The sequence below is a fragment of the Rhea americana genome, unplaced genomic scaffold (genome assembly GCF_003343005.1).
Source record: "Rhea americana isolate MKP2758 unplaced genomic scaffold, rheAme1 scaffold_222, whole genome shotgun sequence".
Taxonomy (NCBI): Eukaryota; Metazoa; Chordata; class Aves; order Rheiformes; family Rheidae; genus Rhea; species Rhea americana.
In genome coordinates this window covers 248,432-256,332 of record NW_028186337.1, presented here as the reverse complement: position 1 = coordinate 256,332, position 7,901 = coordinate 248,432, and the positions used below count along the sequence as shown (strand labels likewise).

The 7,901-nt window shown below is 41.1% G+C and overlaps 1 protein-coding gene across 1 annotated transcript in view; it reads right to left on the bottom strand.

Annotated features, from left to right (window-relative positions):
* Positions 1–7,773, bottom strand: part of TET1 (tet methylcytosine dioxygenase 1) — a 93,000-nt gene extending 85,227 nt beyond the window's left edge. Inside the window, exon 1 of the mRNA XM_085305543.1 lies at positions 7,755–7,773. The gene's annotated coding sequence lies outside the window, so the exon portion shown is untranslated. The remainder of the gene's footprint in view (positions 1–7,754) is intronic.
* Positions 7,774–7,901: the final 128 nt, after the last annotated feature.

Here is a 7,901-nt window from a genome sequence, read left to right as displayed (position 1 = left end):
CGGCCCCGCGGGGAGCGGCGCCTGCCCACGTCGCCGGGAAAGAGAGGCGAAGAGCCGCGGGGAGCTCCCCGGCCCGCCTCCTCGGCTGCCCCCCGAGAGCTGCAGTCGTCGTGCGAGGCTGTTAGTGCTGGAAATTTTTACAAAATAATAAAAAAGCAAATTATTCTGTTCCTTCTGGACATTGTAGTCTCAAGCTACATGTCTTGCAACTAGCAACGGAGGTGACACCCTGTGAAATCATTCCTTTTCTTAGACTAGAGGAGTGAAAGCTGCTAAGCCCTGCCGGTCATAGGGTGACTGGTTCGCTGGGGGAAGGGGGTTGTAGGTGGGAGAGGGGCTAAAGCCCCCCGTTTTGTGCATTTGTGACTAGGCGGGGGGAGCGTGCGTCTAGGCCCACCGAACAGAGACGCTCATCTGCACCGCCCCCAGCAACAGGGACACCCTGCGGCTGCCCCCAGCCTGCCGTGCTCATGAGAGGAGGAAGAGGGAGAGTGCTCTGGCCATCCAGTGGAGGAGAAACAAATGTGCTAAGGAATCTGGGGAAATGCTAATTAGAGGAAGAAGAGCTGCTGAGCCTTCCCCCTCCCTTCTGCAAGAGAAAAATAGGTCTTGCTCTCCCCATCCCCCAACCTCATCCATTAAAAGCTCCTACTAATATTTTCTGCTCCTTCCCAGAGGGGAATGGATGAGCAAAATATTATAATACGAGGAAAAATTGGTCCAGCCTTTTACATGATTCATTAGTATTACAGCATTTTGTCGAAGTGAAAAACAGGCTAGTAATTCTCATGTTGCTTCAAACTGGAAAACAGATGCTGAAAATAGGATCTATGAGACAATATAACCCAGCAGAACTTAAAAACAAACAAACAAAAAAAAAACTTCTCAATCTATTACTTAGTCTCTAGTTGTTGTACCATAAGGCATTTAAAATGTGAACCAAACTACTCAAATACGAGTCTGTAGAAGCTTTCCTAACACATGCAAGAGAAGCAGTGCTGTCCATGCTCTGTTTTAGATTCTAGTGTTTTGCTATTTTAATTCATGTGTAAAAAGAGGCAGTGGCACAGACCTGCACAGTTTACTGTTAGCTACCTCATCACCAATTTGTAAGCCCATTCTCTCTTCTCTTTGTTCACTTCCTTATAGTCAAAGGAGAATACAATTGAGGAATCTTAGCCAAGCTCATAGACTTTTCAGCTCTAACAAGGTGAACCAAGCAGCACATATACTTGAATTTTGAATATTTCCCTGATAAACTTTCAGTGGCAGTTAATTTTGGCAATACACACAGATGGGTTGTTTTGTGGGTRTAAGCATACTGTCTCCTCCTGACAGTTTGCTGAAAAGATTGCTGGGGGTGGGGGGAGATAAGACACCCAAGACTTCTGTCATTTCAAAGATCTGCACTGTTAAAAGAAGGAGTACTACAAGCTATTTCTGTAAAACCAATGATTTGAGAAGTAAAAGTAGTATTGTTCCTCCAGAGTACTGTGCACAGTATGAATAGGTAGAAGGGAGCTGGAACTTGATGATATAGCCGTATCACAAGATAAGAGTATGCTTCTCAGGAAAATGGGAACATATCAGAAATTAGCCTTGAACAAAAAGCAGAATGAAAAGTTAATACCTTGGAGGAGAGCATCAACCAGGAGGACTAGGTCTTGTTTAGAATAAACAATGCAATAGTGAGGAGCACACAAACAATAACATGCACAGTCATTGCTCCATTAATAACTTTACTAAAACCTAGGAAAGAAGAATTAACTGCCAGTCTTTTTCCACAGTAAAGATCAACAGAGTCACCCACAGGCATATGTGTTTGTGATCCATCTTTTTCAACAGTCATACACAGTCTAGAAGGTGAGTAGTATAAGGTGACAGTCTTTCTTGACAGGGCTAAGATATTCATGCTAGTAAAACTAAAGCTGAGTGTAAAGGTTTGTAGAAAGATCTCATAGTAACGACTGACTGAGGAATAAAATGGTGGATGAAATTCTTTTACCAAATGCAAAGTGAAGCACAAGTGTAAAACACAGAAATCACGGTCTTTGAATTAGTTACTAGCATGCAAAACAGATCCTGGTACTATGACAGATACTTATGTGAAACTGTTCTGTGCACTCAGAATTTCAGAAACCATTAACAAAGGAGGAGAGGATAAAACAGAAAACATCACTATACCATCGTTATTTAGTCCAGATCTATAATTTGCTTGCATCTTGAATATTAYGTGCAGTTCTGATCTCCATAGGTTGTAAGGAAGAAAATAGAATCTAAAAAGATATGGAGAAGGACAGTAGGAACGGTCAAAGGTACAAAAGCATCTGAATATGCTAAGAATCTTCACTTTGGAAGAAAGGCTAACTTGTGGGAAATGCCAACTAGTATTACAAAGTCGGTGGCACAGAAAGCATTAACAGTTATTCACTGTTTTCTCAATAGAAACCGAGGACATCAAGTCATGGATATCAAAATACAAGATAGCTACTTTTTCATGAAAAGCATTGTTAAACTGTGGAACTCCACTGCAGCACGTTACAGATGCCCAAAGCTTTTGTGTGTTTAAGTTTTAGATGAGTTACAAGAAAAAACATCAATCAAGAACTACTTGACACAAGAATACTGTTGTAGCTACAGATTACTGGACGAATACACTGGGGAAATATTCTCTGTATTATACTTCAGCTTTCTTTTGTATAGGTACGCTACTGGCTATTACCAGAGATAGAGTTTTAAGTTTGTGGACCTTTGGTCTGACATAGTACCATAGTACTACTGTTCTCATGCTTTTATAAAAAAAAAAAAAAAAAAAAAAAAAAAAAAAAAAAAAAAAAAAAAACTTGTAGACACTTGCAAAGTAGATAAAATTAGACAACATAGTACTAAGGTGTACAGTGCACAAATATGTAAGCTACTCCACCCCAGTTGGTACTGGGCATTAGCGAGCTTTGAGGAGCTGCTGTTCCTTAAGGGATAGGGAACAGAGCGCAATACTCTGGCATAGCAGGTACTTTCCAGACAGAATCCAGCCCCACAGTACCCAAGCAAGGCAAACAGAGCTAGTCTGAGGACTAGCTGACTTCAACTAGAAGTCCACATCATCAGATAATATCTTGGTGATGAAGAAAGTCAAACCAGGAATCAATCCACAAATCAGAAACAAGAGCAGGTCTACTGAAGGTAGCCAGAGTCAGACAGCAATTATAAGGCAGATCCTACAACACCACTCAGGCAGGGAGTGGAGGCCCAGGTCTGAGCTTAAATAGAGCACCTGGGCCCTGTGGCCAGAGGATGTGGGTGGAGGCTCCAGGTGAGGCTGGTCAGGGCCATTAAGGCCTGTTAGCACCTTCAGGGCCTGATACTGAGAACAGAACTATTCAGATATGTTGTCCCTAAATGGACTCCTGCAGAGTCATCTGCATCAGATCTTTGCAGTGGGCACATCATCAGTCTAGGCTAGGGAAAGTTTATTGAGGCACAACATTAGAGGTCACTGATGCTGAACCTCAGTTAAGCCTGCCAGAAACCAAAAACCCTAGGTGCAAAGACACCAATCCTCTTTTTGGTAGGGAAAGGATTGGATCTAAGCTTGCCTGTCTTAATTCTAGCTGTGCCACATGCCCAGAATGGAAACATGATGCTGAAACACTGGAGCTGGCTCCTCCTGTGATTACAAAGCATAGTTTAAAACATCTACCTTGCAAAGCCTTCCTCACATTTATTAGACTCTAGTTTGCTAAACTGACTAGCCTGCTCCCTGACCAGACTTAGAAGCTAGGCACTGGATTTGCATGGTGCTATGCCTGTAAACCTAGCTGAATCCAAGACTAATGTCTTTGTATCTGTAAGACAGATAATCAGATAAATCACCCACAGAATTGTGAATTGGCAGTATTTGAAAGAGAAAAGTCTATGATTTTTATGTAGAAACATCTGAATTCTAATTGTGGTTTTAACAATGACTTCCTCATGCAGTCTTTCTTGGCCCTAGTTCTTTAGATACTATCTACCTGCCTGATAGGCACTGAAAGTAAGTTACTGTTTGTAAGCATGGTGAACATGGACAGTTTAAGTGTTAATATTATTTTAYGAGAACTAAGGCCAGAAAGGACTACGAAGCCATATCCTTACTCCCAATATGATAAAGGCCCATTGTATTTAATCTAAATTTTTGTCAGATATTCTTGACTCGTGGCCTAGAGATTACATGCAGTCTATTAAAGTTTTCCAGCCATGGCCCAGGTTTGCCATAACCCTTGCAAAAGGACAATCCGATAGTAGGCTGTAAACCAGACATAATGTCCTCACTGTGGTAGTAATTTGCTTCCATTTTCCATTTTGTTAGGTGGGAAAACTTGGCCCTTTGTTCACTGCATGATTGTGCATGAAGAATATGAGTATAGAATGACTGTGCTACATCTGGCCAGGAAAAATAGACACTCTGGCAGTAAACACACACTTGTGAAGACACTGGCTAATTTTTATGCACAAACCTGGCACTGGATGCTGCCTTTATGCAGTAGGCTCATCATGTGACAGCAGAGGGCCGGAAGTGTACACCTCCTCCCTGCTCCTGAAAGAAAAAGGGCTTGCTTAGGTAGAGAAATTTGGTACCACTGTATTTACAAGCTCCAGGACTTAGGAAAGTCAGATATTTCAGTTCCTGAAAAACATCATCTACATACTACAAGTAGGCATTGTCAGGGTCCTGGGTGATCTTAATGGCCCAGGTCAGCCTCACCTGGAGGAGCTCCCACCCACTCACACTGCCATTGGTCCAGGAATACTATTTAAGCTCAGGCCTGGGCACCCTCTTCTTATCTGAGCTATGTTGTAGATATGCTTGTCTCCAGTCCTGACTCTGAGTTAAGGGTGTTTTTTTTTCTTTTTCCTGTTTTTGTGAGTTGTTTTTGTTTAGCCCTTTGGACCTACACTGTAGTTATCTAATATCTAAGCTTGTCTCCTGGAAGGTCTTTAGACCTGTTTCCAGTCTAGTCTTGGGCCCCATCTCCTGCTGTTCCTGACTGGACTACTAGGATGGACCTTGGACCTACTTCATCCCCTTGCTGCATCTGGGGCTACTAGTAGACTGTATCACCAGCATCTTGCTCTGCCTCCTCTCCTCAAGTGATGGAGGACTATGCCCTATTGGAGAGGGCACTGCCTGCACTATGGCTATCCTTAGTTCCTGGCTTGTCTCACCTGATTAAGTAGCCCCACCTGGTCTGTTCCCTCATAGCAGGAAAAAAAAGAGACTAGGCGGGCCCAGTGGCGGGAAACAGATACGCACAAATGTTTCTAACTTATAAACCATACTTCCTGCTGCTGTGAAAAGAAAAACCACTTAAAGTTCCTGTTAGTCTTACATGGGAAAAATTCTGGCTTTTCAACAGATTTGGTTATGTTTTTTTTCTGCAAATGAACAGTCAACTAGACAGATCACTCGGATGACTAACAAGTGAAGACTACAAGTAAGTATAAAAGATGGGGGTGGTGGTGGGGATCTTCATTACCCCTAAAGCCTGGAGGCATGACATTTTATAATGCATCTTACAATTGTCTCAGCACAGAGCCAGAAGTGCTGTCAGTATGCTAGGAACAATGCAAATGATCTTTTGAGAAACAACTGCTGTAAGACTAGCTTATGTAACTGTAGTCTTATTTGAATGGATAAATGTCTAAGACATCTTTTACAAAGAAATATTCAAACAAAAGAGAAACTCAGTCAAAAACAAATAATAGTTGTAAATAAAAATACCTACTTGAAGTTTTTCTTCCAGTTAGATACTTGAGTATTGTGACTTGAATGTCTTTCTCTGTTGTATTGTGAAATTTGCCAATACAGGATTGCATAATGTCAGGCATGGGTGTAACCTAAGCAACACTAAAAAAAGATACTGACTTGTAAGGATGGGTCGCAAAAAGCTTGCCATTCTGCAGAAGGCATAAACTCTTCAATGTAAAAAATGAATTGACAGTGGTGAGAATGGGAAGGTTTGAAGATGCAAATAATGAACTACTGCAGTAGGTAGTAAAAAAAATAGAATTCCAGAGTACTTAAATGGCTAATAACATTAAAGTATAAAACCAAGAATGATAGTGGTTTTGGATTTTTTATATATTTATATATATTATATATATAAAATAGCAAATTTTGTGGCTAAGTTCCATCAGGTGTTACTGCATCTCTGAGAAAGTGTGTTGAATTCTGTAATTAAAGATGTTTGCGCCTTCCTTCAAAAAAAAAAAAAAATGCTGTACACTCTCCTCCTCCAATTTATAAGAGTTGACAAAGCATCTTCCTGAAACACCTGACTTTTCCAAATGAAATAACAGGCCATTTATGCAGCTATCAGTTTTCTCTAATTGTTGATGAAACTCCAAAAATAAGACTTTCAGCTGTTAATATAGTTTGAACATTTTTGTGTGAAATCTTATCTAGAGATAAAGAATGAATTTGGAGCTGTTAGTGTATTATGATCACGCCTCAGCCAGGCCTTTTGCTGAACAGAATCCCAAAAGAACGCAAGTTGGTTGGGGAAAAACTACCAGTGAATCTGCAAATCTGGATACTTGCTTAAATAGCTCATTCAAAGAACAACTGATTGTGCATTATAAACTTAACCATCAGGATGACCTGAACAAAATTATGAATTTCCCAGGTATTTTCAAAAACGAAAAAAGGCTTGGGAGTTTATTGCTATACAGGACACATTCTTACAATCTTGAGCAAGAGAAATCTCTATACACTTGCTGTGTTTATTACAATATGCATTTTTTAATAACAGCTATTCTCCAAATAGCAATTCCCAATGGCATCAAGCAAGCAGAGCAAAATAGTTTCCTGGCTGTTGAAGAAAAATTAATGGTGTTTTAAGGAATGTAACCTGTTAGAGGAAACAATGAGTAATTTCTGTTGAAGGCAGTTTGACACAAGCAGAGAGAAAAATGTTCCAGTAATTTTTTTTTGAAATGGGTTTGTTTTACTAGTGCATGCGCTTAGATATGTTTGCTGTTTTCTTCTGAAAAACTGACTTACAAATGTGTATTTTGACATAACACTTGAAGCTCAGTTCAAGACACTTGTGGCAAAAAGTATGTAAAATACGGATAACTGGAAAATCTACTGAAAATACTAACAGTATGTTCTCACCTGAGTAATCTGGTACCAGGTTGCCTATAACATCTGCCAGTGTTCAGAACTTGTTCAGTTTATTTTCAAAAGTTGTTAATAGGGTTAATTTGGGTTAAATGTCGTCTTGAAAGCCCTATGTATTTTGCTCAGCAAAGATGTTGAAAAACCACAAACGTTTTTTTTTTGACGTTTACAGAGGTGATACTGTTTGATCATTCTAAGAGACAGAACGAGTTATTTTTGTTTGCCACATCTACTTAATGTCCTGACGCACTCTGAAATTTAAAGATGAATAAAATACTGAATCTTTTAAGATTTTTCTGCAAGATACAGAATTAGTTTTAGACAGAAGAGACATTTGATGCCACAGCACAAAAGTATCTACTTAAATGCTTAAAGAGTTCAGTGCTATATATATACCGGGAGTGTAAGGGCCTAGTGCAGATTAAATCTCTTTGACCTTGGTTTTGACAGCGTTTGTGTACAGCTCTGAAAATCCGTATTCGCCGAGACGAAGTATCGGCGAGCGTTGGTAACTCGCAGAGAGTGGCCAGAGCCACCGAACCTCGCACTGCCGGCGGGGACCAGCCGAGCAGCTGAACCCTAGCGCCCCTACCTCAGCGCCTACGCCCCCGGCCATTGCTCCTCGAGAACAAGTCGTGACGGACCGCGTCGGGAGACGACAGCGGCGCGGCGGACGCGACGGGAGCCTCGCACCGCAGTAACGGTTGTAACGGTCGTAACGGGCAGCGGCGCGCGGGAG